The following is a 14,316-nucleotide window of genomic DNA, read 5'->3' as shown; positions in this document are numbered from 1 at the left end:
GGTTTGGGGTGTCTGTTTTTCTATTACTTAATGCTAAGCTATATAGTTATTTTTTTATTTACATCCCAGACTAAAATAAAATCCTCTTTCCTCTGAGTGAGGTGAGCGTCTCCCTTACAGCAGAAGCAGTCTCCCTCCAGCAAGCAGCTCTAGTCTCAAGGAGAACTGAGTACAGAGAATGCCTGCCCCTTCTCTTTGTCTTTAGTGGAATATCCAGCCAATAGGATCAAGGGACATATTTGAAATGCGCGTTTCCTTTCTGGAGTTGCTCCTGTTCCGTGGGTAATTTGGACCTGGTTTTGGAGCAGACGGAAGTATAAATTATAACTAAATGGGTCCATTGGAAACAATGAAAGGAGTTGCCGCGGAGAGGGTGGGGGCAGGGCCTGAGCAGGAGAACATTTGGGGAATGGAAATGAGACAGGTTCTGAAGTATTTTCAAACCCCTTTACTGCCATCTGTTAGAAGTCTACGTTGCTAGGGATTTATCATTTCCCATCAATGAGTCCTCTGGCTATGGAAAACATTTGGTAAAAGATGATTAGGCTTCCTTCTTCATGGTAAAAAAAAAGGAAAGAAGGAGCATGAAGCTGGGGTGGAGCCAGGACCCTGGGCAAGAGTTTCCCAAGTGCTGCTGCTGCATGTTAAAAAGTCCAAGAAGGGATGTGTGTGTGTGTGTGTGTGTGTGTGTGTGTGTGTGTGTGAAACATGTTTTGTTGCCATATTGCACATATAGGATCGGCACGGCCATGGATGACCCAGCAGTTTAGAAGATCAGACTACGAAATCGGTCTGTGATGAAGCTATTTTCACAGGGCCATCTGCAAGGTCAGTCAGTTCCCGGATTAACCATAAAATTTCTGAACCTGCGGCCCGTTTAGCACTTGGATCAATTTTTCAGATTGTAGAGTTAAAAAAGTTTCTAGGGGCTAGTCGGATCAGTGGGTAGGAACACTTGCCGTGCCAACATAAGCACCTGAGTTTGGATCTCAGTTCCCCCCTAAAAACCTAAGTGTGGTCAGGTAAGCAGGCTACCTCTAACCCCAGTGGATGAAGACAGGAGGATCACTTAGTTTTCTGAGTGACAGTATAGCTCCAGACTCCGTGAGAACTCCTTCTCAAAATTACAGGACGGGGGGTGGGGGGGGGGTTGGGGGTGCGTGAATATGATCAAAACACATTGTAGAAAATCCTCAAAGAATTAAACTAACAGGCAGAGTAATTAGGCAGGAGGCATCATCTTCCACTGATCTCTATACATAAGGAGACATAAGCACATTAACTCATCTACTTATGTGCTCATAAATCACACACTTACACATGCACTCACACAGGGGTGGGGAGGGAGGGAGGGAAGGAGGGAGGGAGAGAGAGAGACTAAATTCAACTATTTTGTAAAATGGAAATCAAGCAGAAAATGAGGATGGTTTTACAATTAGATGGTTTCCGTTTTAGTTTTGGTCTCAAAGATTAATGAGGCAATCTATAAACCAAACACTCCCTACTGGAAAAGTGCCTTATTACCCCTTTATTAGCTATTTTATGCTTTGCTATGACAAAATGCCCAGTGAGAGCAACTTAACTGAGGTCAGAAGTACTTTGGTGCAATTTGAACGTATAGTTCGTTTTGGTGGTGGGAGGCATGGGAACAAGGCCGCAAGGACTTGGGGAAGAAGGGTAGTCGCTAGCCAGATGGAGGGGAAATAGGAGGTATAAGATGAGAGCTAATACCATGTGACAGAATGGAGTTTTATATAAATATAAATGGGTTAATTTCAGCTGTAAGAGTTAGTTGGGACAAACCTGAGCTAAAAGCCAAGCTTTCATAATTAATAAAAAGTTTCCATGTCATTATTTGGGGCTGGGGTCAGGAAAGAAAGTCAGTCTACAGCTGGTGGGGCTATACCTTCAGTTGGGAAGCAAAAGGAGGAATGATCTTGCTCAGACTACATCCTCCTTTTATTCAGCCTAGGACTTCAGCCAATGGAAAGGTGACATCCACTTTTAGAGCAAATCTTCCCACCTCAACTAATGCTGTCTGGAAATCCACCCCCCCTCAGACATTCCCACCTCAACTGATGCTGTCTGGAAATCCACCCCATCCCAGACATCCCCACCTCAATTGATGCTGTCTGGAAATCCACCCCTGCTCAGACATTCCCACCTCAATTGATGCTGTCTGGAAATGCCCCCCCAGACATGCTTGAAGGCCTATGTCTACGGTGATTCAAGATTACATCAAGTTGAAAAATCAATAGTACTTATCACAATCACCAACAGCGGGTACCTGGAAATGGGGATGTTCACATAGATCCCAAGTTCTATTGTTCTCTGTGTCCACCTGCTCTTCACACCCCATAGCCCCATCTCATCCAGAATAAGATGTGTTGTCTCCAAGTCCAGTCTTCTAAGACACAACGGAACTTTTAGGCATTCTTGGCTGCTTTGCTCAATTGCACTTTCTTTCTCCTTCCTTTCTTCTTTTCTTCTCCCTCCTTCCCCCTCCTTCTTTCTTTCTAAGATTGTTTGATTGTATTTTATGTATATGGGTGCTTTGTCTGCATCTACACTTGCATACCAGAGGAGGTCATCAGATCCCACAGGTCTAGAGTTACAGCCCTTTATGAGCTGCCATGTGGATGCTGGGGAACAAACCCAGGACCTCTGGAAGAGCAGCCAGGGCTCTTAACCACTAAGCCATCTTTCCAGTTCTTCATGTTTTTTTTTCTTAAAGATACCAGCCCAGTTGTTCTTAAGGTGGTTGTTTCCCTGGCGATTGCTGGACGGTACTCCATTACTCCCCTTTCCTAAAACTGGAACCTTTATGTAATAATAAGGAGGATTGGAGAGAGCAGTGGTAAGTGGATTGGAAGTTAAGCAGAAATACACCAGTTAAAAAACTATTTCGTGTGTGTATGCATGTTCATACACATGTTAACACATAAGTGTGCAGGTATATATGTGTGTGCATGAGTCTGAATGTGTATTCACGTGTGAGTGTATGTGGAGACCAGAGATCAACCTCATACATAGTTTCTCAATATGCTGTCCATATATTTTTTCAGTTCTTTTTTTTTCTTTTTTTATTTATTTATTAAAGATTTCTGTCTCTTCCCCACTGCTGCCTCCCATTTCCCTCCCCATCCCCCAATCAAGTCCCCCTCCCTCGTCAGCCCAAAGAGCAATCAGGGTTCCCAGGGCAGTGAGAGACCTTGTCTCAAAAAAAAAATATGGATTCCCACAGGGCAGGGAATCCATATATGTTTTTTGAGACAAGGTCTCTCACTGCCCTGGAACTCACCAACTAGCTTGCATTACAAGCTGGTGTCACCACGCCTAGCTTTTTAACACAGGTTCTGGGGATCCAATCCAGATCCCCATGTTTATATGGCAGGTACCTTACCAGTTGAGTTCTCTTCCCAGCTTGTTACAGGCCTAAGTCAACTGATTTTATAGTTACTATTGATTTTGGTATTGGCAGAGATACATATATTTGTCCATTTTAACTATAATGACTACTTTATTCGGAAACACACTTTTCTCTTGAGAAGCTACAATAATAGCAGTTTCAAAGTATCGCCACAGTACACGTCAGTTTCTACTCAGCTGTGTTTTCTTCAGCCAAAGAGAACATCATCCTTGCATTTTGCGGGCTTACCCCCATCCCTCTGGATTTAGAAAGAAAAGGAGAAGGCGGAAACAAGGAAATACGATACACTTTTTAAAGTTTATGTTCAATTGTTCTGCTGTCCCAAGCGTTCACAGTTTTACTGACAATCATTCTCGGGGTGCGGGGGAGGGGGTGGATCAGGGAGTTAGTAAAATCCAGGTTTGCAGGTTTTCCAGTTCACGACAGTTGAGAGACCTTTACATATTGCAGCGTTTTGCCAACTGTGAAACACAGCCAACCATAAGACGAAACCACGATTATTTCAACGGAAACAGGAAGTAGACATGGTCCAGAAAATGATGGTCTGCAGGTGCTGGTGAGCGAATCCTGAGAACCTCGGAGCATCTCTAGAATAAACTCAGTTTCTGGTGGAATAATAATTAACGTGTGTTTGCCAATTCCGCTTTTTTGCTTCCTCGAACATTCTTCATTAGAAAGATACCATCAGCAGAAGAAAAGGAAACCAAACTCATTTGACTGTATCCGTGAATGTTTCTGCAAACAAAACATAATTTTGTGATTATGTTAATCAGATAAATGTGTTTTGTTTGGTTCAGAAAGATTGGAGAATTTTTGACCCAATTATGAAATTTACATTTTAAATATGAAACACATGGGTATATCTTCACAGATTACATAACATCCTTGAGTGTGTAAAAAGGAACAGTCTGACAGATGTTCAGAGAGGACTGGACATAGAAGACATATCAGGTGTGAGTTAATGACGGTGGCAGCTAGGATTTGATTTTATTGCCAAAAAAGGCAGACGGGAACTCAGCTTCTGCGGAGCCTCCTGAGATCACTGTATTCCCCAGGCATAGCTTCTTCAAAAGATGTATTCTTTCTGCCAAGCCTGGCCATATGAGCCGTTGGAATAGATTGGTTTCGGTACTCAGTGTGTTTCAGGGATGCTGGGCTAGCCTTAGTAACAGTAAAACAAACAAACACTCCTTACGCCATCTTCCCCTCATTTCATAAGGTCTTTGGTTCTTGTTATATAGAAATATTCCTCAAACTATGGTTCTTTAATGTCTGCTCTGACTTTTTAAACTTAGAATAACAGAACAAGCACAGTAATCAAACCATTATTGTATGAAGGAATATGGCTTCGAGAATGTTTATTACAGATTTGTATGTTACAGGAAACAGCAACAAAGATGACTAAGATCCATTTAAATGTTTGGAAAGGGAACATTGGTTAAATAAATCAGACTACTTCACTATAAGGACGTGCTAAACAGCCACTGGAAAAAGAGGAAGGATTTTTATATAAAAAGAAAATACAATGTACAAAGGGAATAAGGCAAGTTATGAAACAGAGTAAAATAGGATGTTATTCCGATTACCATTGCGCAGACAAATCAAATTTGGTATGGGATACATACCAATAGGCTGAGAGGACTCACCTAGCTGGGAGATGGAGCTGCAAATGATTTTAATGACAGACCTTTTGTTCTCACACGCGTATATGCGTGTATATATATCTTTCCATGGGTATGTGAGAATTCTAATTTTTTTACAAAAAAAAAAAAAACAGATACAAATCACAACATCTGATCTGTTTGCAGTGATCGATACAAAGACTTAACTATTATTGTGACTATGGTAACAATCAGTTGTGCACATTGCTCATGAATAATTTAATTCATTTCTACGACAAATGCTTCTTAAATTTAATTTCCATCAATTCCATATGTGCAGACCTCATTGTGAAAGCATTCACCATTGTTACCTTCTTACCCCTCTTCTACTCTTACCGATCCCCTTCTTTTGGTCAAGTATCCCTCCTCATCATCCTTTCATGTCTTTTGTGTGTGTGTGTGTGTATGTGTGTGTGTGTGTGTACACAAGTAGCGACAGCTGCTGTGTGTTCATGAGAATATTGGCCATGTCATATCTAGAAAACAGCTTTTTGTAAGGCTTCATTCTATCCTCTTACTATCTCGTCACTTCTTGTTTTTGTGATGATCCTTGCCAAGGAGCGGGTAACATAGTTGTCTTATTTTGTGCCAAATACTCAACACTTATTTGTTTTCAGCATTTTGAATAGCCATGAGTCTCTGTATTAACCGTGGCTCACTACAGAAGGAAGTCTCTATCCAGTGTGGATGGCAGCACTGGTGCAGTGCCTGGCAACTGCCAGCAGTTGTTTCTGTAAATATAAACAAGTATGATTTCAAAAAGTCCATCAATTTATTACTGTGATCAGGTTTGCTTAGATATATACAAGAGAGATGGGGGGGGCGGTTACGAGCTAAATATGATGAAAGTTTGCGCCTTTCAGTGGGGAGAAGGTGAAGTGCTAAGGCAGAAGGTGACAATGGGGACCGCAAATATGGGAACGTTTCTCTTACTCCTTGGACCATCGTATCTTGGCACTTGGGAGCTATGGGAGGATACTGTACATGCTCAGAGGAAGAGGGGTCATCTGTGGATAGTTCCTCAAGGCATAGAACACTTTTCAGAGTTAAGTCTACAAAGATATGTAGGGCCATTGAAAACACATAAATAATAACAAGGCTCCTTGCTTCACAAAAGTGTATGTCCCTTTAATATGTATATATTTTCCTGTCTGTGCATCTCTGTCACATGATTGCTTCCATCAGTCAAACACAGTAAAAACTCATTTTTAAATGAAATGAAAAATGGAGAGCAATTACATATACTTTGGCTTTACTACAGACTTCATGCTTTAAATAATCTTAAGAAGGCTATTTGATTTACAAGTCAAAAGAAGTTTCATCATTTTTGATATTTCCTCCAAATCGCTCTTTCTTCCTTAGAAAATGTTAATTTAATTCAGCTGACAGTAATGAGAATTGCAGCTGAACAGATAGCATATATACAGCTTCTCTACTCGGCTCTGACATCATCTTGGAAAATATACCCTTTATTTTTAAATAAATTCAAGTATTTTTGAACAAAGTCAAAGTTCTTATTTGAAAAGTGAATTCTGGAAAATACTACCTTTATAAGGTCCTTTGAAAGAACTGTTTTAAAGGACTGTTTTCCATGGCTCATAACTTACTTTGCTCTCTTTCAGCCCCAGAGGAGCCGGGCATGATGTGTTGTATAAATGTGTTTTGTATCATATTTTGCTTTGTTATCAAATTCTTATTGAAATCCATCATAGAAAATGGAAGAGTTAGTTTTTTACAACAAAAGAGGAAAACAATGTCAACTACTTAGGGAAAGAAATGGAAGTTGTGAAATGGTACTAGGGAAAGACATTAGAAATGTTTGGAAGTTCCAGGATGTTCAATATTTCTCATAGGATTTCCTGAGAGGGAAGCTCATTTGACTTTTGTTGAAGCACACACTTGTATAGAATAAAACTTGTCTATTTGGTGTGTATTTTGAGACTGAAACGAAACTTTCTAGAAAATATTTTCTTACTAATTTGAAGAGGTGAATATGATTTTGTTAATCACCTCTTCTACCAACTCCTGAACCCTCTTACTGGCTCAGGTACTGTATTTGCAAAAGACTTATTCAAGTGGTGTGGGAACATTAATTCAGAATGAAGACCAACTGGATGACACCATCCTAGAAAAGTGAGACCATCTTAATATTCTACTCTGCCATCCACTGAGACGAGAATGTGCTGTGGGATAAGGCTTTTTTTTAATATAATTTTTTATTGAAAAAAAAATTTCTGCCTCCTCCCCGCCTACCATTTCCCTCCCTGTCTCCCTTTTCCCTCCCCCTCCTCCCACTCCTCTCCCCCTCCCTCTCCAGTCTGAAGGGCAGTCAGGGTTCCCTGCCCTGTGGAAAGTCTAAAGTCCTCCCCGCTCCATCCTGGTCTAGGAAGGTGTACATCCAAACTGGTTAGTCTCCCACAAAGCCAGAACATGAAGTAGGATCAAAACCCAGTGTCATTGTCCTTGGCTTCTCAGCAGCCCTCATTGTCCGCCATGTTCAGAGTATCCGGTTTTATCCCATGCTTTTTCAGTCACAGTCCAGCTGGCCTTGGTGAGTTCCCAATAGATCAGCCCCACTGTCTCCGTGGGTGGGTGCACCCCTTGTGGTCCTGACTTCTTTGCTCATATTTTCCCTCCTTCTGCTCCTCATTGGGACCTTGGGAGTTCAGTCCGGTGCTCCAGTGTGGGTCTCTGTCTCTATCTCCATCCATCTCCAGATGAAGGTTCTATGGTGATATGCATGATATTCATCAGTATGGCTATAGGATAGGGTCATTTCAGGTTCCCTGTCCTCAGCTGCCCCAGGAACTAACTGGGGACATCGCCCTGGGCACCTGGGAGCCCCTCTAGGTCCAAGTCTCTTGCCAACCCTAAGATGGCTCCCTTAATTAAGATATGTGCTTCCCTGCTCCCCTATCCAACCTTCCTTTATCCCAATCATCCCGTTTCCCAAGTTCCCCCCAACCTCCCCTTCTCACTTTTCTCTCCCCATCTCCCCTTACCCCCCTAAGGTGATCCCAAAGAAAAACATATAGCTATCCTCCTGGTTATGGGAAGTAGACAAGATTGCCGGGCAAAAATTGGGATCTTGGGGGTGGGGATAAGGCTTTTGTAAACTGAAGATTTGTCACTCGTATTAGTTTAATAAAATGCTGATTAGCCAGTAGCCAGGCAGGAAGCATAGGCAGGATGATCAGACAAAGAGAATTTTTGGAAGAGGCAAAACAGAGACACAGTCACCACCCAGACATAGAGGAATCAGGATGAGAATGTTTCACTGAGAAAAGGTACCAAGCCATATGGTTAAATATAGACAAGAATTATGGGTTAATTTGTTATAAGAGCTAGTTAATAATAAGCCTGAGCTAATAGGCCAAGCAGTTTATAATTAAGATAAGCATCTGTGTGTTTCTTTGGAACTGAACACCTTCAGGTCTAGACAGAAACTTCTGTCTACAAGAATGAGTGAGAAAAGGCAATTATTTAGATAAACTAGTTATGTTTTTAATTCTGTTGATACTCTTCCCTTTGAGGACAGAGCTCAGTTGCCCACCCTCAGCCATAGGAGAGCCTCAATAATACATTTTTTAAAAATCTCAAATGTTGTAGAAGTGAATTCATCTTGCACCCAGGATAGATCAGGGGAGATTATGTAGCTTATAGAGTATTTATTCTTCACATTGTTAGTTGTGATTTTCTTCCTTGTCAAATACATAAGAGAAACAGTGTAAAGGAGAGAAGACTCACTTGGGGTCATGGTTTCTGAGGCCTAAATGTGTGCTCACTGGCTCCATCGGCTATTCTATGGAGCAAAGGAGAAACATTGTGGAAGAGGGACATAAAGGAACCTCATGCCAGCCACAAAGCTAAGAAGAATAATAGGAGGAGGCCAGGGCCAGATGGACCTTCATAGGCACACCATAGCAACCCAATTCATGGTTTCATAAAACTTTAAATCCATCAACAGACAGACTGCTCTCATCATTTAATCATCTTAGAAAGACAGGAGCCTCATAATTTAACCATCTTAGAAAATGAATGTCCTCATAGGCACATCCAGAAGTGAGATTTTCAAATGCCTTAATCATGTCTTAACCCAATCAAGTAAAAGGGAAAAAAAGAATAAAAATTAAGAAATCCACCTGTCCAACAGTCCCAGGCCACTATGTCATGAGGAAGTCCAAGTTACCAAAAAACCCATAGTTAAGTAATCTCATCCATAAACCCAGCTGACACCAGCCTTGAGCCTCCAGAGCTCAGGGAACAGACAGTGTAGTGAAGAAATCTTTGCCTTCCAGATGGTTCTGGTGTTAGAAGATGTAGTAACTTCAACATTTGCATTGTCCCAGCTGAATCCTGCTGTCCTTCAAGATTTCACCACATTCTTGTGGAGAGAGTTGTGTGGCTGTGGGCCTATGCCATGCAGCCACAATGGATCCAAGTTCAAAACGGTAATTTTGAAAGGCATTTCCAAGAGACCAAAGTCAATCAAAGACATCCAGAAATTGCCAAGTCTATGAAGATGGAGACAGCTATAAAGTATGCCCAGGCTGAGTGGGAACACGCTCTCGACTTTAAATGAGAAGGCTGATGTGAAGGGACCTGAGGACGAGAGGAAACACCCCCTTACTGGTGTGTCCTCAGATGAAAGGTTTTGTGGTGCTATTTCATTCCTCATTGGCTAAACAGATGGAAAATGAGGTGGGAAGCCTCACAGCTACTGGGAAGAGGTTATACTAGTTGGAATTGGTGAAAAAATTAGGTGCATATTTTGTAGGACTCACTCTGATCCATTTTTGATGCTATTCAAAGACATGGACGAAAGACCCTACTTTTGGAAATACATCGATTATTGCTCTTGAATTTTTAAATTATAGATATGAGTTTGATAAAGGTTTTATCACTTTTAATCAGTTCAAGTCCGTTATCTCCCATAAGACAGTAGATAAGCCCATCTTCGCTCTCAGTACCACTGTACTTGCTGGGAGCATGAGTGTTTATGATGACATCAATGCTGATGTGCTACAGAATTACCAGGAATACAGTCTGGCCAACATCATCTACTACTCCCCGAAGGAGTTCACCACCAGTGAGCAGAGAGCCAGGATGAAGGCTTCTGATATGATTGACAAAGTGACGTTGACACACAGTCAAGCCCATCAGGCTATCACCAGAGGTGATTGAGACAGTTTCTGGGGTCACTGCTGTGGATGAATGAAAATCAAGTTGCAGCCTTATACAAGATGTAAGGAAGAGAAAAAAAGCTGATTTTGAATGATTGCTGCCTTTGTGAGAAACTTGATCCGCTGAATTATAAAGACAGCAAGATGTTTGTAAATTATCTTACAATAAACAACTTTGATGAAAAGAAAGGCAGAAGAACTCATCCTTCTTGTGCCATTTGAAGACATTCTTACCCAGTAGCACAAACCTCTTCATTCTTTTTAGTAACTAGGTTTTTTTTCTGTTGTTGTCGTTTGTATGCTAATTTTATGTAGCAATAGATGCCTGCTTATACTGTGTGAGTTAGACTTAAGAAAAAAATAAATGGTTGGGATAATATGATGTCAATAGACTACTCTGAAACTTCACTTTTGGGATGAAGGACATTGGGTTCTATGTAGTTCTGAAGCACAATTAATAAAAGCTCAGGGTCAGAAATTGGGGTTCAACCTGAAGATCTGAGAAGCAAAACAGTCAGCCACTGGCTCTTACCTTGACCTCAGTCTGAAAGTGGTAATCCTGCCTCCAGGAATCTCAGAATGATGCAGTGACTGAGAGCTGTTTTCTCCTATTTTAGAATCCTCTCTAGGGCTGGGTAAAGGCATGTATCACTGTGATTAAAGGCATGCACTACCCGATTCCTATGGCAACTAGTGTGGCTACTGGGATTAAAGGTGTGTATTATCATAACCTACAGGCTGACCAGTGGGACTGGTTTACTCTCAGATCTTCAGAGAGTCTTCATTTATTAAAATACAATTGAATGTCACTACATAGTTCTAATGAAGTATAAAGTTATTAGGTGCCTGTAGTTTTCAGTATAAGAGAATCATATGGATTTTTTTGTTGTTGTTGTTTCAGGTCTTTAAAGACTTGTAGCTGAGTCGAATTGTTTTTACATTCTCCTAAGGAAAATTAGATATTGCTTCCCATTGTATTCTAATCTCAGTCTTCGGAATTTCTACTTTTGGTCACTAATAAATGCCATTTCGGGTCCGGCTCTAACACAGTGGCAATGCTAACTTACACGCAGGCCACTCCCACAGTATCACTGTCGGTTTTGCCAGGGACTCTTTCAGGCTGTAGAGAGGGCTCAGTCACTCAGAGTTTTATGAGTTATATTTTCTGGAAAGCTTTGGATTCCAACTTTGGATCAAATGGATATAATTTTTAACACTGAAAAAAACTAGAAATTAATGTAATAAAACAAGTTTAGGTGTAAGGAGCTTCAATTTAGAAGATTGTTAGCAGGAACAATTCAAAGAAATTAGATGAGTATATGTTTTTTTTAACCTAATTATGTCTGGGGGGAGAATGCTGTTCTATTCATAAAAACACTTGAAGTGCATTGTTTGGCTCTTTGTTCTTTTTTTTTTAATTCAGAAATTATAAAGTACTTCTCTTCCCCTTTATAAACATAGAATCAAAATGATTTGCTTGTGAGGAAAGTTTTTGAATGTTTTTGAAAGTTTTATGAATATCTAGCATATATGAACAAAAACTTACAGTGGATAAAATGCTTACATTTTCCCAGAATCTGTAAGAGCTATTTAGGACAAGAATTTATCTTGTCCTTTGTCTTGCAATCATTGTCATGCAGCAGCATCACGAATTATCAAATAGACTCCAGCCAAAAAAGTGGGCAAGCTGGCTGCAGAACTTCACCTCCTTCCTCTCCTCCAAACACAATCCTCCAGTCCCTGCCTCAGATCTGTAGCACACCACCTGCTGTGACCTCCCCTCTTCTTTGCCCCCATCTCCAGGGGATAACACAGATCTTCCTCTCTAGCCTTCCTCTCCACTTATCCTGTTATCCCAGCCCCAAACTCCCGCAAATATTCTCTAGGAAGTCACTAGCCAAGCCTGACAGAGAAGCAAGTAGGCCAGAAAAGTAGGCTTCAGATATCCACTCTCCCTGCTTTCCTGCATATACAATCCCTCAGTCTCTTCTCCAGTTCTGTAACAGATTGCCTGTTAGTGACCTCTCCTTAACCTCTGCCCCCATTACCAGAGGACTAAGCAGATCCTAGCAGAACGTACTACTTTCTTACTTTCCTCGGATGCCCTCCTATCTCCCCTTGTAGGCCACCCCCATTCCTAAGGGTCAGCTCCCCATGCCTAGAAACACATTTTACCAGGAGCTCCTGTTGTCTGAGGTTTCTGTCCTGCCAAGTTCTCAGAGTCGTTAAGTCCCAAAGAAATCACACAGAGGTCTACATTAATTATAAACTGATTGGCCCATTGGCTCAGGCTTCTTATTAACACTTATAACTTACATTAGCCCATTATTTTTATCTGTGTTAGCCACATGGCTCAGTACCTTTTTCAGCAGCATAGTAACATCTTGATTCTTCTGTGTCTGGACAGGACTGCAGAAAGAGCTTCCCTCTTCCAAGAATTCTCCTGTTCTCATTGATCTGTCTCTACTTTTTGTCTGGTTGTCCCGTCTATATTTCCTTCCTGGCTACTGGTCAATCAGCATTTATTTAAAACATAATTGACAGAATATAGACAATTGTCCCACACCAAGCTCCCTGTGTCTATACCTACTATTTCCTACCAAGTATCAAAAGCCACCACACCCTCCTAACAATAGGGAGGGCAAGAGAAACCAAGGGACAAAACACCCATCCAACAAAGACAAGAGCAATATCAGTACCTAGACTTACAATCTTCCCAAACCCAGATGCCCAGATGCCAGTGCACAAAAACAATTGACAACATCCAGGAAAGTATGGCTCTGTTGGAACCCAGAACCTACCACAATAGGCCCTGTGTTCTCCAACATAACTGAAATACAAGAGAAAGGCCTTAATACAACATTTATGAATATGATAACAATTCTTAAAGGGGAAATGAATAAATCCCTTAAAGAAATCTATGTAAATACAAGCAAAGAATAGAAATAAATAAATAAAACAATTCAAAATAAGAAAGTGAAAATAGACTCAATAAATTGTCCCATACTGCCTTCTGTCCCTGGATCACTGGGCTACCAGGCGGCCCTGTTTAGGTGCTGAAGAGTTCCATCTGGACGGATGAGTGTGTGCTATCCAGGGGCGATTGTCCCTGAAGAGAGCACAAACTCCCCTCCCCCAGCTCCTTCAGCAGGGCTGTCTTTCTTAAGCACGACCCAGCACCCCAGCACCCCCCCAACCCTGCCCTGCTGTATGCTACGACCAGTGCTCAACAACAGTTTTAAGCTCCTACACTAAGGCTACCCACCCAGAGCAGTGAGCCTCAAGGTCCCCTGTAAGGGAGCCCAGGCGGGCTCCTGTGCTCTCCTGGATCCCACCCTGCCTGCCCCGTTCTTCCTTTTGTCCCCGGATCATTGGGCTGCCAGGCAGCCCTGTTTAGATGCTGAGGAGTTCCATCTGGACGGGTGAGTATGTGCTATCCAGGGGCGATTGTCCCGGAAGAGAGCACAAACCCCCCTCCCTCAGCTCCTTCTGCAGGGCTGTCTTTCTTACACACGACCCCCCACCAAGCCTGCGTTTTCTGCAAGGTCCTTTGCTCAGGAACAGATTTCTGCTCCTAAACTAAGACTTCCAACCCAGAGCGGTGAGTGCCTGCCTACATGTCAGGCCTCAAGGACCCCTGAAAGGGAGCACACGCACCTTCAACTTGTGAGGCAGGGTGTCCTGTGTTCTACTCGTCCCTGCCCTACCCCCAAGTTCCTCCTTTTTGTCCGCGGGTCATTGGACTACCAGTCGTCCATGTTTGGGTGCTGAGGACTTCCAGCTGGACGGGACGGTCCCTGCTTCCACACTGAAGAGATACACCCAGAGACTCAGTCACAGCAAAGACTGGACCAAGACACCAGGCCTCTCCTGGCTCCATTTGAAGGAGGAGATGGGAAGGCGCCAATGCAAGACTTCCTCCAACAACCTGAAAGGCAACATGACTTCACCAGAATCCAGGGATCCCGAAATAAGAAGAATTATACACCCTACTCCAGAAGAATTAAAAAAAAATCGACTCAAAAGTGAATTATGTGAAAAT

At 42.0% G+C, this 14,316-nt stretch overlaps 1 pseudogene; it reads left to right on the top strand.

Annotated features, from left to right (window-relative positions):
• Positions 1-10,309, top strand: part of LOC126506736 (ATP synthase subunit gamma, mitochondrial-like) — a 34,046-nt pseudogene extending 23,737 nt beyond the window's left edge.
• Positions 10,310-14,316: the final 4,007 nt, after the last annotated feature.

Source organism: Alexandromys fortis, unplaced genomic scaffold (genome assembly GCF_014885135.2).
Source record: "Alexandromys fortis isolate MF-2015 unplaced genomic scaffold, M_Fortis_MF-2015_v1.1 scaffold_69, whole genome shotgun sequence".
NCBI lineage: Eukaryota > Metazoa > Chordata > Mammalia > Rodentia > Cricetidae > Alexandromys > Alexandromys fortis.
Note: the sequence above shows the minus strand (reverse complement) of the source record. Positions and strands in the feature narration are given on the sequence as shown.